Raw genomic sequence first — 17297 nt, 5'->3', positions numbered from 1 at the left:
TCATTTATTTTTCTTACTTGCTTGCTTATTGCAGAAATATTACCTTCCAGTATAGTAAAAAATAAAATTTTGCAATCTTATTAATTATATTGTGAAATCATCTGCCATCATTTACTTTGTCTACTTATTGTCTGAAAGTGTATAAAGTCGTGTTAATTTAATATACAACTATGTTTCCATCCTTGTCTTCTTACATTTTTAATAATATTTGCTTTACTTTTTAATACTCTTGTTACTTAAACTGCAGTGCTTCATCAATATTCCATTTTCTTTATAACTGTGCTTTTAATGAATATATAATTACCTTCTTTCTCATTTAGTGCCTTTTGATATGTATGTTATTTTGCATAAAATTAGTAATTATACTTATTTTCATTGGATTTAAATGAAATATTTAAACACATTTCCATAAAAATAAAGTTGATGACTTTCAGATGAGTAACAAAATATAAATATTTCAGATGTAACTGTATTTAACTATTTTAAATGCTTTCCTCATATTCAGATAGGGTAATAATTTTCTGATCTTGTGTTCATATTTTGATTAAACATTTATTTTTAAGAAATATGTATGGTCAGTCATGTCTGTGTTCTTGAGGCTTTTGAGACTGTTTTACTTTTTCCTTGAAATATCAAAACCAGTAGAATTTTTGGGTCATCAGACTCTTGTTTCTCTATAAAAACTGTTAGTTCATCATATTTTGCAGAAAATGGAAAACCAAAAACAGCTAGATTTTGCTCTTTTGTAGGCAATTTGAGTGAGTGTAAAATTATTTTCATCAACTGTTATGGAAGGTTAAGAGGATTTTTTTTTCTCTCTTCATTAATTTGGTCTAAAATTTAATGAGCTCTTTTAGTCTGCATACTCCTGATTTTTTTAAGCCTCAGGAGAGATTCTTTAAATTATTTTATCTTTGATTATTGATTCTGTTTCAGTTTTTATTCTTTCATAATCAGAAATATCTTTTTTAGCTTGAATTCTTTTCTCTGTAATTCATCATTTTGTGTATAACATTTTTTTCTTCTAGTCCATATAATAAGTAACTTTTAGAAACTCACAATTAATTTTTTAAAATCTTTAGTATAGTGATATATTGCTCTTGTTCTTCAAGAATGTTCTCTATAGGACCTATCTTTCTTTTTTTCTTTAGTTCCTCTATAATTCATTAAGGTGACATTTGCATATATCCGTGCTGTGCCATACCTAAGCCAATAGTCACATGTGGCCATTCATATTTAAATTAAGTTAATTTAAAAGTTAAATTTCTCATGTTGGTGGTTACATGAATCAGCCCATGTGTTAAAATTATACAGAATTTTGGGACAGCTAGATATCCACCTGTAAAAAGATGAAGTTGTACTCCTACCTCACACTGTATACAAACATTATGTATCATTTATACACACACATCATGTATACACACACCTACACACACCTACACACACACTTCGTGATTTGCATCTTAGAGGTGGTCTCAGAGACCTTCAAATCTTTAAAGAAACAGCACCCATAGATAATGAGGCCTCAGAAGACTGAGTAGATCTCGCTAAAATAAGGCTGTGCTTGGTTACCCAAGGTGGATTTGCAGAGGGATAACTGACTCCTATATTTGACCTTTATTCGCATTGAAATGTCAATGTAGAAGCATAAGCAGACTATACTAATGTGTGGATTTTTGTCCAAGTGGTTGGTCTGGAGCCTGGGTGGCCATGTTTGAGGTCAGTACCATAGACTGGCTTCATTCTACTGCTTAGAGTTGTTGATAGTATCCTTAATTAAGAGCTATGTGCCGCAAATCAAATGAGTTGGTCCTAGCTTATATTGTTCATATAATCCAGAGGCAAACAGACTGTCAGATTATGGGAAAATTCCTCAGGAGCCATGGAGTGTGAAAATGAGGGATGGATGTTGTGGGAAGACAGTTCTCCATGGGTCTCTTGCATTTTTGTGTGCCTAGCAAATAGAGGTACTGACTTCCTTTGTTCCAGACAGTTTTAAGTACACCTCTGCATCTATTGGCCAATTACTAGTATAGCAAAATACCAAAAACTGGGTGGCTGAAAAATGACAGAAATTTAAATTATACATTACATTTTCATGGCTAATTCTATCTTAATTTTATATGATTTCTCATAAAGTCCAAGATAAATAACTCATGAGCTAACATTTGTATTAGGCAATTCTCATGTTGGTTTGTATCCATCATCTCATTCAGAACCTCCTTTCCCATGAGGTATCTCTGGAGTCTGGAACTCACAGATATTTAGAACATAAACTCAGGATGTTGTCCTTTGTATTGCTCTCCATGTACTAGGTTACCAACCATTATAATTCAGTCTAAACAATGTCCCCAAATACATCAGATATTGAGTGTGACTTGGATTAAATTAGGTTTCCAGTATTCTGTCCTGAGCATAGTTATCTCTGTCTCTAGTTCCTATTAGAGAGGACGATGTGACAGACCATTTTTAAAGTTCACCTTGCACTCAAATGGATTCTCAGGCTGCTATTACTAAGAAAAAGCATGACGGTTTCAATGCATTCTTAAGTGCTGCTCTCCCCAAGGTTTTTAGAACTTAACATTTATTTTTCATATTTGGGAACGGGTGGTTAGTCCCTGAACTTTCTATTCAGTTAAAAAAAAAAAGACATTTCTGAATGCTAAGTCTGCAATACTGAGCAGTGCAGCTCTGTTAAAACAAACGTAAAAGCATCTGGCCACTCTCTTTATAGGAACAGTGGGAAAGAAAAGAGACCAAACCTTTAAATATTTTATATTGTTTCTTAAATATTAAATGATAAAAAAAATAAGTTGTTAAAAAATACAGTGCAAACCATTTAAAATAAAATCTATGATTTCAACACTGGTGGGATCAAATTGGATATACGTAATTCCTTGGGCCAAACAACTGAAGATTGACAACCTTATCTTTGTGTAACTAATTTCTTTTCCTGAATCCTTGCTCTTGACATTGAATAATAGAAGAAGAACCTTGGGTGCAGTGGTTCTCAAACACCTTCTTGGTTAGAATGATTTAAGATTTTTTTTTTTTTAAATGATGACTCCTATACTTCATGGAACTATGATTTAAAAGATTTCCTTTTTATGCTTGTTTTATTGTTGGAGTTGGTTTTCCACAAGTTCTGATTTTTTTCTTGCTTTGAGTCCCTAATGAGATCTAAACACTCCCAGTTAAGTAGCTGGACAAGGTGGTTACAAATCAATTTAAAGATTTCAAGTATGGATCATTATGATTTTGGAGAACATATGGAGTGGCCATTATGATAGACTTGAACCCGAATGGGCCTCCAACTCATCATGAATCTGCACCCACCCACCAGTTTTTTCCTGTGGGATTTCCACGTTTGCATCAGGGGAGTGCAGTGAGCCTGAGCATAGATGAGAAGAGCTGAGAGAGCTCCCTAAGGCGGAGGGGGCTCTGCCCAAGTCCGAGGCAACAACCTCCTAAGAAATGGTCAGAATAGGAGAACTGAGAAAATTACTCCATGCAACTAGGCACCCTCATCAATAGCAAGATGTCAACCTTGGGGGCCAGTAGGAGAGCTGAGAAATCCCCCCCTGGTCTCCTGGCATTCACTGTCTCCACACCTAGCCCTGCACTGGCCTGGGAAGGTCTGGGAATGACTAGTGGGATCTCTGAGCCTTCAGGCCAGCTCAGTCGTAACACATGTTTCCCAAAGGCCGGTGTCTGAGTAGCGGGAGAACAGGAGTCACCTCAAGGCAGAAAACAATATAGAACTGGGGAGCAGAGAGACTTCCTCCCACATTGACCGGACTCTCCCGGATTTGAGGAAACAGCTCAGCTCAAAAGAGGCGGACACATTCTGTCTGATACTCCGCCCCCAAGCCCTGCCTCTGGGAAGGCATGCTCACACACAGAACCCTTTGCAGACGGTGGTAAAATGAATGCAGGAAAAGCTGCAATGAAACTTGGACCCACATCGGCCTCAGACTAGATACACGGAAACTCGTGCATTAACTGTCTAACAGGAGAATGGGTAAATATTGACTGGTAAATAGCACTTAGTTTTCTATTATTCTTCTGAAAACCACATCTAATGTGCAATCAAAAATTACAACGAGTGGGAAAATGTGGAGAAATGTAAGCATCTTTTTTCCCCCTCCTTATTTAGAATCGAGTATGTTATCATGTGAAATGTAAATGAGATCTTTTATGTGCATTTAATATTTCTGAATCAATGAGTTTGTAGCAAGGAAGATTTTTAAAGAGTTGAGAAAATCAGTTTAGCATCATAAGAAGGCTGGGTAAAAGATATTGATTTAAAATTAAGGAAGAAATAAAAGACAATTTGGGATGATTCAGAGGAAATTCAGCCATGTGTTGCAGGTGGAACCTAATTTGGCTCTCCTAATCAAGGTAGTTGTCTCTGTTGTCCATGTAATATGATTTAGGTATTTTTCTAGAGAGCCCTATTATGCCATCTGAGAACTGCTTCATCCGTGGGTTTTTCCCCTTGAAACATACAAGCAAATTGATCCAAATCATCTCTAAAATGTATTCAAATTAGGCCATTTTAGCAAATAAATAAGTATCAGAAAATTATATATCAATAGAGAGGATAATTCAGTTGGCTTAAAGTTGACATCTGATTAGTCTTCATGCATTCCAAGTCATTGCATTTTATGACACAGGTTTGATTACATCCGCCTCCATTCACATGCTCAGGGAGCCATTGAGGATTCTCTAAGCCATAAAGAAACAAAGGAATCTGAAACAGCACAGGTTAGTGCTTCCAGAATTACAGTACGTAGGTGGCTCACCTTGGGAAAGACTTAGTTAAGAGAAATGAAAATGGCTCATTGTCAGGTAACTTTAGGAGATGCATTCATACACTAAGTGTCTTTATTTATTCCTAGGAATAGGTAACTGTTTACCTTTAATTATGTCCCAAACATAATGAGAAACTTTTACTCAAATAACAGCATTAACTGAAGTTTCATGGAAACCTATTTTAGAATTATTAGAAGAGGGTGGTCCTTGGAACATAAAATGTGTTTTGGGAGACAGAGTGATATGGAGGACAGAAGTACAGATTTTGCTGCCAACAGACTAGCCCTGAACTAAAGCTTCCCACCATGGCCTGCAGCGAAGGATTTACATGTTTAGAAGGCCACAGTTTCATGTTGGTTAGAGGGAGAGTAAGGAAAGGCATGCCATTTTTAAAAAATATATTTTACTGATTTTTTACAGAGAGGAAAGTAAAGGGATAGAGTTAGAAACATCTATGAGAGAAATATATCAATCAGCTGCCTCCTGCACAGCCCCTACCGGGGATGTGCCCACAACCAAGGTATATGTTCTTGATCTGAGTCGAACCTGGACCCTTCAGTCTGCAGACCAACGCTTTGTCCACTGAGCCAAACCAGTTAGGGCAAGGCATGCCATTGTTACGGAAATAAGTTATGACACATCTTTGTTTTATGCCACTGGAAATTGTTACCTTGTCGTCAAGTGACCATTTCTGTAGACTTTTATCTCAGCATGTTAAGATAGAGGCTCAGTTTGAGCAAGGAATCAGAGGACTATTTATTTCCAGTCCAACTAGAAACAGTCAAAATCAAACCTCTCTAAGAGCACATTTAATTTTATCACAGAAACTTATACTTTTGACAGATCAGAACATTAGCAAATTTATTATTGAGGTTCTTAAATGTCATATTGGAGGTAACAGCAGTAATAACTGCAATGTTAATTTTGTAAAAAGAACACATTTTAAGAAGATTGATTCTTATAAGGCCTTTCACTGTATCCCAGAAAGTGATGTCACAGAACTCAGTCCTTTTCTCTGTAAAACACTAGCTGTTCATTTCACCATATAATTTAATTTCCATTCTGAATAAATGAAATTCTTAACCAGGAAATATTGCAATCATTAATCTAGCATAATTAAAAAATGATTTCCTTTAAAAGCTACAGTGTGGAATTAATTTTTAAAAGAGAATAACAGATATACCAAATTATAATGGGTTTAATATGGATGGAAAATGGATAGTAAGATGTTAGAGGTGCCTTTATTTGCAATCCCCAAAGCATATTACAGGTCATTGGTATCAGGGAGAAAAATTTAGCTTTACTCAGTCATTGAAAGGAGTGAAGAGATAGGCAGACTAGGCTATCTCTTTCTATCTTACTTGTTTGAGCATCTCCAAATAAACAGGAGTCAGAGGTGCTGTTATTAAATCTAGAATCTGACATTCTTGCCAACAAAGGAAAGAACATTCTTTGTGTTGACAGGACGTAAATAAGAGTTTCATAACAAATAACTGGTGAAGAGAGACCTCTATGAAGAGGCAATTGGGGCTGTATCTCCTCAGAATGTTACAAGGCTCGCTGAATTCCTATTTTGTAGTTACATTTGATTTGGTCATCCAGATTGATTTATTCATTGGGGCACCTAATTAAGTTACACTTCAGTTGTGTTTGTTTGGATATTGCTGATGTATTCATATATCCCAGTGGTCGGCAAACTCATTAGTCAACAGAGCCAAATATCAACACTACAAGGATTGAAATTTCTTTTGAGAGCCAAATTTTTAAACTTAAACTTCTTCTAATGCCACTTCTTCAAAATAGACTCACCCAGGCCATGGTATTTTGTGGAAGAGCCACACTCAAGGGGCCAAAGAGCCACATGTGGCTCACGAGCTGTAGTTTGCCAACCATGAGTCAAAGCCCTATGCTGGATAGAAAGACCACTTTAAGTTAAGACTATTTGCTAAATTTTCTTTTTTTTTAATATATATATATTTTATTGATTTTTTACAGAGAGGAAGAGAGAGGGATAGAGAGTTAGAAACATTGTTTCTTTCTTGGTCACACGCCGGCCAGGCACAGCCCCTCAGTGTGCGCTTCTACACTGTCCTGATCTCAAAGCTTTGTCTTTCCTAAAACCCCTTGCTCTTTCCTTTAGCCAAGCGCCCACTATAACTCCACACCCAGTCTCTCCTCCTTCATTAAGGTTTCTGCTACTGCTCCCTGCTTCATTGATCCCTACCTTTCAGAAGTTAGATGGCTGTTACTCCTATAGAATTTGTCTTGGCACTTCATTAAGTATTGAAACAGATGGTTTATGATTGTGTCTTAGGTTTTTCTCATGTCTACAGAAGGAGATTGTTTCTTCTAGGTGGCTGAAGTGTTTCTATACCTTTTTTCTCATCACAGAAAGATTTTGATGATGCCTACTGAATTAAATACAAAGACAAGCCCCGGTGGGATGGCTTAGTTGGTGGGAGTGTTGTACCAATAAGTCAAAATTGTGGGTTCGATTCCAGGTCAGGGCACATACAAGAATCAACCAGTTAATGCATGAGTAAGCGGAACAACAAATTGGTACTCTCTCTCTCTCTTCCTTTCTCTCTCTCAAATCAATAATAATAATAATAATAAAAGTATAAAAACAAAGGAGAAAGTAACTGACATCATGTCAGGTTTTCTTTAAGAAAATTTAGCATTGCCAAAACCCGTTTGGCTCAGTGGATAGAGCGTCAGCCTGCGGACTGAAAGGCCCCAGGTTCAATTCCAGTCAAGGGCATGTGCCTTGGTTGTGGGCACATCCCCAGTAGGGTGTGTACAAGAGGCAGCTGATCGATGATTCTCTCTCATTGATATTTCTAACTCTCTATCCCTCTCTCTTCTTCTCTGTAAAAAAGTCAATAAAATCTATTTTAAAAAAAAAGAAAAAAGAAAAAAGAAAGAAAGAAACAAGGAGTTGATACTTGGAGAGATACACAGAAGCAGATGAGGGGAGGGAGGAGCTGGCTCAGCAATGAGATGGAAAGTTGGGCAAAGGAGAAACAGTGATAAGGAAAATAATGCGATTTTGGTTAACTCCATGGTCACAACTCACTCTTCTAAAATTAGTTCTTCATCAGCATTTTCTAGAAGACATTGGGAAATTGGGGGGTTACGGAGGGTGAGCAAGCCTGATCTGACTCTGAACGGACAATCCATACAGTCATTCTCACTTCCCCATTTTCTATGTGAGGGATGATAAGGAAAAAGAGCGAGCAGCACTGCTTTATATTAGCAACGATATTGAATCAGCATCCTGATTTTTTATTCATCCAAGAAATGGTCCCTTTAGAAACATTTGAGGTGATGGATCCTCGTGAACATGTGAGTCCTGATGAGCAAGAAGGCCTTAAATGACTCCCCTTACCGTCACTAACATTTAGCCAGGCCTCTCCCTGGCTCTAGACCTCTGACCTCCCTATCCTTAGAGCATTTACTTTAGAAAACTTGTCAGTATAAATCCTTCCTCTGCCCCTTAAAATATAAATCATTCTACCGCCTCTTGCCGGTTTTACAGCCCAGGAATGTCTTTCTCAAGGACCAGGGTTCCAGCTATTTGAAATGCGATCATCAAGAGACACCACACCCCTCGGCGCAGTTGGTTGGGAGGGCGGGAGCCTAATGCTGCAGGGGCGCTGGCTTCACGTGACTGCAGCCCCCCTGGCATGGAGATGGGGTCCACTTTGCTTTTCCTTCGGAGAAATCCAGTTAGCAAACACAGACAGACTCTGGTCTTCCTCTCACCCCGCTCCCAAAGGCCCTGCAGGCTGTTTCCGAGGAGAGGGTCCAGACCGGGGCTGTTCTCACCCCCTCTGCAGTCTCTCCTCAAAGACCGGCTCCCTTGCCCGCTTAACAAGGTCCAAGGCAAGTTTTGCTCTGACACTGGTTCCCGTTCTGCCTTGCGTTATAAACACTGACTCGTCAGTTCCTGTTGGTCAGGAACCACAGGTGAGAGGCCCCGTGCAATCTACTATGCACCCTGATTATTGCTATGGCTATTTTAGAGAAAAAAGTTTTACTTGCTGTTTTCTTTATTTCTACTTTTCCATATAACCGTAATTTGTCTTGAAATAAACTTTTAGGAGATTGCACAGTACACACAAAATAGTTCATAGCAACCATCATTGGATGTATATTTTTAGATGTCTATTTGCTGATAATCTTCTCATCAGTACTGCAGTTTATCGATTGCTTTCCTCTAAATTCTATAGAAATTATGGTTGTAAATAATGTTCCCCTTGGCCCTCACAGGAAACATTTATTACACAGACTATAATTCAGCCAGAACATGAAAGATGAAAATAAATGGTTTGACTCCTTGCCCTTTGAATGTACTGTTCTGTTTTCTAATGGAATCCGTTTTCTATATTCTTTGCTTCATTTTTAGGGGTGACATCTAAATATTCATTCGCACGATTCACTTTCCAGCCTGTTTACTCCTTTTCTGTAAGACAGAGATTTTATACCCATAGTGAGAGGAAACATTTTAATTTGTACATGCATGTTAAGATCCGTAATGAGTCAATTACTGACAAGCATATGTTTTCTTTATCTGTTACTATATCACTTTAACAAACATACTGTATTAATTTATGAAGAAATGCACAAATCACCAAAACACCCTACAATGATGTTATGATAGGCTTCTGAGATGCTGTTTATTCATTTTATTGCTTTATTCAGATGAAGCAGCAGTGAGATTTGCACGCCAGCTGCAGTGCTAACAGGTGTGCATGCCCCCTGGATATCCGGGGGATCTATTCCCGCTAAGTGGGAGTCTAATCACCCCAGCTCCATGCAAGACTAAATTTAAATCAGATGTTAATTGCCTCCAGAGTTCAGCTGATCTTTGCATTCAATTATCTCAGGGAAAGCCAAGTGGAAAAAGAATTCTTTGACTGGGGAAATTTTAGATGAAATTCACATCTGCTGTAAGAAACATAGGTATACAAACTATGTCCATTTTAAAAAAAGAATAAGGAAAAAAAAAAAAAACTCTTACTTGTTTTCAAATCAAATAGTCACCCCACTATCTTTTCTGTATTGTCTTCATTCAATGGTTTCTATAAAGAGATTATCTCTAGAAGACTGTAGTGTATATAACTCTATTTGACATTACAAGCTTCTTTAAATAAGGAATTGATTTTTTATCTGTCCAGAGGGCATTGCCTAACAGAGCCTGCTGTCTACAGATGTCCATGCGCCTATTCCAGTGGACCTCTGACCATGACAGTAGGCCTGCACTCAAGCAAGTCATTTATTTCCTCCCCTCCCCTCTTTCTTCAGTTAACTTCCATTCTCACTTTCCCAGCTCCTCTTCCTCCTTCCTCCCCTTTCATGTATAAATTTGGTGATGGACAAGTTCTTGGGATTGCTCTGCCCTATCTTTCATCCTTCAGCTCCGCGGGCCAGCTTATCTACTGTCACCTCTGTGCATGTGACTTCCAACTCTGTCTCTATCCCTGCGGCTCCCAGGTCTTAGTATCAACTACAGGTTGGCTGACTGGATAGTCTTCCTGGCCCTCTAACTCCATCCACACTTCCCTTCCCAACTAGGTGTCTGCTTCCTTTCTTTTCCTATGTATCTTGTCGTCTTTCACTATTGTCTTAATGGGTATTTGAGTTCAACTTTTAAGAGTGAGTTTGAGGTTTTCACTCATTTCCTGTCATCCTTACCGCCACGTTTTCAACCATTATTTAATCTATTTTAGCTTTCTAATTTATTTTTCTGATCCTCTTGAGCTTTGTACCGTTGTTACTCTGTGAGGAATTATCCTTATACTAGAAGTTCAATGCATGAACATTCGTACAATAGTAGGTCTTCCTTCCCCTGGCTGCCAGCTCCACCTTCACTCCAGCCAGAGCCGCCTTTTTACCTTTGCTCTGGCCTGGAGCTGCCTTCCGCCTCTCGCCTTGTTGCATCGATTTGCATATTCTGTCTTTATTGGCTGTGGGTGCCGCCCTATTTTGTCACAGAGTTACAGTCAATTTGCATATTCCGTTTTTATTATAAAGGATGTTGAACTTAATTCTCAAGCATTTTAGGGGGCATCTTAGCACTGGTAAGCAAAAATCAGTGACATGTCTATATTACTCTAATCATATTGCTTTTGATTTTCCTGTATTTGCTCTCTTATTTTATGGACAATAACAATGTCAAAAAGGCTCTTTAATTGTCCTGTGTAATTTATACTTTTTATTAAGAATGAAGGGAGAACATTTGCTTTTTTAAGTTCAGAACTATTGGAATTCATTATTTACAAAGGACACTGCATACAAAGTGTTAAATTTCTGGGCAAAACAAAACAAAATCTATGCTATTACAAATGTCTATTCTATTGCTAAGGCAAATTAAAAGCCAGGAGTTGCAAATATAACAAAAAAGTAAGAAAGATCAATCAACCTACTTGTGGAGATAAAATCAATTGATGGAGAGCAGCAATGGTACTAAACGTCCTATATATACCACACAGGGAGCCCTCATTTACACACAACCCACAGCCTTTGTGAAAGAGGAAAATACCATTAGTTGAAAACTCATCCAATTACCAGAAACCTATCTTGTAGGCTTGGTTTCTATCATTAAATGCATGTCTATAAACCTATCATTTTATTTTATTATTATTATAACGTTTTAAATTCCGACAGGCACTGAGTAAATGAAACTCAGATATAATTGAAGACTAGAAATACCATGTTTTCCCTTTAAACTCACATAACATAAAACAGGCAAACCAATTTAAACTAGATTTAGAAAATAAAAAGTTGCTCTCTCCCTCGTTTAATCCCAGGGAGTTTTATATCAGAACAGTAAATCCCTAGAAATTCAGGCTTCCAATGGAACCTTGTTAAATACTTAATCATAGGCTCTAGGCCCATAACCATAAGCCATCCTCCTTATTCTTATTTATTTCAACAGTAACTTTTATTCTTTTGATGGAAGAGATCAAACGATGAAGAACAATCACTCATGTGAGCACGTGTGTGCTTGCCAATACCCTGGAGGCGCTATTGCTGCACGTGGATGTGGTGTGCAAGAACGCAGCGCTAATAATGACCACTCTGCAACAGAGAGACAAGGCCGCCCCTCCCCTCTGCGTCTGCGACTGTGCGAGATTAGGATAAATGCGTAATACCGTTTGGGATGCATTCGATTTATATTAAACAATAGAAATTCTATTTTGAGCAATCAAAAGGCATGAATTTAATGCCCAGTTATATATAGCATCCACATAGGAATAATGCACACATTCAAGTTAATTTTTACTCCTTCTTCAGAGGTTGACTTAAATATCACTTCCCTAAGAAAGCCTTCATTGATGTCCCACGCCCTCCCCCTGAAAGGTCTATTTTTCTGGTCTATGTTCCTTAGAGACTTAATTTTTCTTTTCTTGCCTGCCTCTCCTAATGAATGCTGTCTGATGAGAGTCCATCCTCAGCATGGCAGGGACCATGCCTGCCTGTTTAACCTGTGGCCCCGTGGCCACACTGCCTTCACACATCGCACACTCAGTAAACAGAGGGTCTAGGATTGCATCAGCAAGCATGAACTTGATAATTCCAGTGAATTATCAATAATTAAATAGCTGAAAAGCCAAACTAAAGATAAATAAAAGGCAGCCTTTAAACGCCACGTTGCTATGGACAGGAAGAAGCTGGGAAAACTCCTGAGATGCACACATAGGGCATTTGTTATGGAAAGGAAAGATGCTTTGGCAGCTAAATGTCCAGTGGACAGACTAGCAGTGGAGAGCAGGAAGTAGGACTGGACCCCAATCAAGGACCTAGTGGGCAGAACTCAGTCCAATATTAGAATTATTAATGAGTGACACCTGGGAGGCCCCCCCCCCCTCTTTTTAAATAGAAATTTCAGTTATACTATCCTAGGCCTGACAATTATTGCCTGTGAAGTAATTGTGGGGTAGATAACTGATCTCTTTAGACCGTAGTCTTCAGATCTAGAGCATCAGACAGGGACACATCCAAGGCTCCCCATGCACCTGGGCCTCACTTAGGGACAAGGGTCTGAACCTAGAGCCTGGCCCTCTGAAGGGCTGACATTTGTACAGAGGTCTCTCTCAGAGAGTGTATTTTGCCTACTGGAAGAAAACAAATAGTCTATGGCCAAAAGTCAGTCTTTGGAAATGTTCAAACTTAACTGTACATCCTTTAGTGCTCTTCCCATTGAGAGGGGAGGCTGTAGGCTTCATTCTTTCCAGGTTGTGACTCCTTAAACAATAGAATATGATGGAAATTGCACTGTGTCATGGCAGAAGCTAAGTCATAAAAGGCCGTTCAGTGCTCCTTTGCTTGCTGTGACCTTGGCAAGGCCAGCATTTAAGATGCCAGCCGCTCTGAAGCTGCCAAGCTGAAGGGAAACCCAGGTACACGGAGAAGCCAGCTCAAGACGTGCCCGTCAGTCCTCTCAGCTGAGCCCTACGGCATCATCCAGCTTCATAACCAAGAAGATGAGGGACTCACAGAGTTCATTCCATCAACCTCTAAGAGACACTGAGATCCTTTCAATGTGAGGTCAAAGGTCATTTCCGAATGACACTAACAACCCGTTTGCCTTTTGTGCTGTGTTGGTGTTCAGAGTGATTCCATAAATTCTCCACCATCACACACTTGCAGAGAAAAACAGTCATTTTCACTGAAGGCTATCCTTGGTGATGCAGAAAATAAAATTAATTTCATCAAATCAAAATCTTTTAGTACTCACCTTCTTAATATTCTGTGTGACAAGATACGCATAAATATGCATGAAGCTCTTTGCCTCGTACCGAGCGTGGTGCTTATCTCGGGGAAAGGCAACGGGGGCTGAGCTGGGTGCTTCTTTCATTGAACACCATTTTACATGAAAGAATGGCTCACAGACTGTGGCTATTCATCACTAAATATGTGGAAAATATTTCCCTAAAAAGAAAAGTATTTCAAAGAAAACCAGGACTAAGGACTGGCAGTGATACTTCTTTGGCTGGGTGACAATTCTAATGAATGTCACCTTTTGATTTATAATGGAATATATCCACATTTGTAAGATGTGCTTAGCTCAATGAAATCATACTTTCCTAATGGCCTTGCACATTATACAGATCACTCCTGGGTAAAGACCCATCCAAGAGGTGTACTATTGGGTCTTAATGGAACCGTGTATCAGAGAATATAACATACACTGTGCTCAGAGTCCACTTAGAGATGGGATTATATCCCATGTTTGTATTTTTGAAAGCCTGTTACCTATCCCAGTGACAATAAATTTGTGTGGGATGAATAACGGAATAGACTTTTCCACGAGGACTTGGAAATAATTTAAATAATTTAGCCATCTGTAGTGAGAATGCTGTACTAAACAATGGTTGGAAATTAAGTTGTTAGAATTTTTCTTTTAAAAAGTCAATAACAAGAAGCACACAGGTCATTCGCAGTCAGAGTAAAGGTTGTGAACAAGAAAGGTGCACCGTTTGCCCGTTTCCCTCTGAGAGCTATACTGTTGACTCTTCGGTGCCTGCTCAGTCTGCATTCCAGATCTGAGGAGTGTTTTCCTGCTTGCACAGCTGTAAAGCTACCTGGTAACAGTGAGCAACTTACCTCTGTGCCCACGCATGCTTTTCAGTGTGACATTCATGCTTCACATACTTATATAGCATTCCAGGTTAGCAGAGAACAATTATTCTTTGAAAATCATCCACTGAGAACCGATCAGCTCCCTTAGCACACTCGGTTTCAGTGTGTGCGTGGAAAGCCAGTATGTGGAGCATGGGATAGGGCAGGTTTTGACCACACATGTGGCATGATCTGGCTCAGGGTTTCACATGATCATTCTGGCTGCCGCTTTGAGACTAGCCTGTGAGGAGGTGCACTGAATGTGTCCCATGGGCGCCTCCATGTTATTCCCCACCCTTCTCCTCCCTCGTGTGTCCAGGGTCACCCCATGTGGAGGGCATCATGGACGTCCTCTCTCCAGCCCCTCTGGGAACTGGCCCGCAGAGGAGCACCGGACACCTGTCCAGTCCAGCTGCACGTTCTCCTCGGCAGCGGCACTCACCTCACAGGCGCTGCCTCGCTGACCTTTGCTGCCCCGGACTGATCTGCAGATGAGAGCGCCTGGGACCAGATGGATGGATGCTTCTCCCCTGCAGTCCTGGTTGGTGCATGGAAAAGCCATTCTGCGTGTTCCTGGGACGTTCCAGGAGGGCTCACACCCAGCACCTCTGGAGGGAGTCCACGCCAGAAACACACTCTGGCCCTGGCTTTCGTCTTCCTTCCTCTCCGGCCTTCCACTCTCAGGGCTGCCTACTAAGCCGTCTCCCTGCCTCTGAGGGCAGTCCCGGTTCTGGTCTTTGCTTCTAGGGGAAACGGGCCGAGGCCCTGGCAGGAGGCACGCGCAGGAGGCCCAGAGCTGCGGGGGCGTGAGAGCAAGCACCTACCTGTTTCTCTGGCTTCTCTGCCAAGTCCCTGGGTTTACTCCATCCTGCTTCTTCCGAGTTAATGCAAAGAAAAAAAATAAGAGGCATGATTCTCCCTATTGAAAATAAGAGGTTTTCCCCTCTCCTCCTTTTTTGGGGGTATTTACTTTAGAAATGTGGAAGTATCAGATAGCGGGGAAGGAACTGACTAGTGAGTGCTCAGTAGTATTTTTCTTTTGTTTTTTGTTTTTTGTTTTTTGTGTTGTTGTTTTTAAAATATATTTTATTGATTTTGTACAGAGAGGAAGGGAGAGAGATAGAGAGTTAGAAACATCGATGAGAGAGAGTCATCGATCAGCTGCCTCTTGCACACCCCCTACTGGGGATATGCCGGCAACCAAGGTACATGCCCTTGACCGGAATCGAACTCGGGTCCCTTCAGTCCCCAAGCCTACACTCTATCCATTGAGCCAAATCGGTTTCGGCTGTATTTTTCTAATGGTCTTGTGGGAAGAGTGATGGAGCTGCTTATTACTAATGACCCAATTAAAGAAGGTGTGTTGTGTAAGTCCAGAGACAGGTGACCTACCGCCAAACATGCCACCTAGTGGGTCTGTGACCCTGAGCAAAGACTGTCCCCTCATATGCAACTGGAATATGATAGCAGCTACTTCAGTAGGTCCTTGTGAAGATTAATTGAGATAATTTTAAATTGTTTATTACAGAACCTGTCACACTGTAAATAGGCAATAAATATTCATTAATCACATTGACTTACAAGCATTCACTTATAAAGCTGTTTATTGCAGCCAATTTGAGTTAAATCACATCTCTAGATATGATTTAAATACTGAATATTTTCATGTTTAAGATGTTAAAGTCCTCAACCACTTTTTGATAGTTCCAATTTAATATTAAGTAAGTTTAGTATATATTTGCCATATACACATGATGATATTTTGAAACATGTCTACGTGTTTCTGATAATATATATCAAAAAAGAAAATATTTAGCTGAAGGAAGGGTGACAGTTCTGACCATGCTTACATGAGAGGTTTATTTAAAAAGCAATTTTGCTCCCATACTTACTATGAAGAGATTATATTACCATCTTAAAGGAGAATAAAAGGCATTGGTGCCTATTAGATGTAGAGTGAAATAATTGTCTTTGGTTTCATAATGCATAAGCCTTCAATTTTGTGGACCTCGATTTAATGGACTTTGGATTTAAGGGACAAAATTTCCAGTCAGTATATCATATGTGAAAATTAATATCCTGTTAATTTTAAAATGATTTTAACCAAGATTTGCTTATAATTAAATTATTTTTGTTAATAATTCACTATTATGAATAATGCCACAATGAACATGGAATAGAGATATTACTTCAAGATCAAGATTTCAATTCCTTTGGATATGTAAACAGAGGTGGGATTGCTAGATGATACAGTAGTTCTATTTCTAATAATTTCAATAGTGTATGCACTATTTTCCACAGTGGCTGTGCCAATTTATGTTCCCACCAACAGTGCACCAGGATTCCCTTCTCTCCACATCTTCATCAACAGTTGTTAACTATGGTTTTTAAATAATAATGGCCATCCTACATAGTGTGAGATGAGTTCTCAATGTGATTTTGATTTGCATTTCCCTAATGATTAATGATGTTGAGTATCATTTCATAGACCTGTTAGCCATTTGTCTTTTTGGAGAAAATATCCATTCAGTTCCTTTGTCCATTAAAAAAAAAATGTGACATATATATATTTGCTATTTAATTGAAGGAAATCCCTTTATAGTTTGGATATTAACTGTTTCTTAGCTCTAAGGTTTGCAAGTACTTTCTCCTATTTCATAGGTGGACTTATTCCTTTGCCTTGCAGAAACTTTTTAGTTTGATATTATCACACTTGTCTACATTTATCTTTGTTGTCCGTGCTTTTCATGTCATATTCAAAAAGTCATTGCCAAGACGGATGTCAAGAAGCTTTCCCCCTGTGTTTCCTTCTAGACGTTTCATGGTTTCAGGTCACTCTTCTGCACACACAGTCC

The sequence above is a fragment of the Pipistrellus hanaki genome (assembly GCF_964339955.1).
Source record: "Pipistrellus hanaki genome assembly, chromosome: 10".
NCBI lineage: Eukaryota > Metazoa > Chordata > Mammalia > Chiroptera > Vespertilionidae > Pipistrellus > Pipistrellus hanaki.
Note: the sequence above shows the minus strand (reverse complement) of the source record.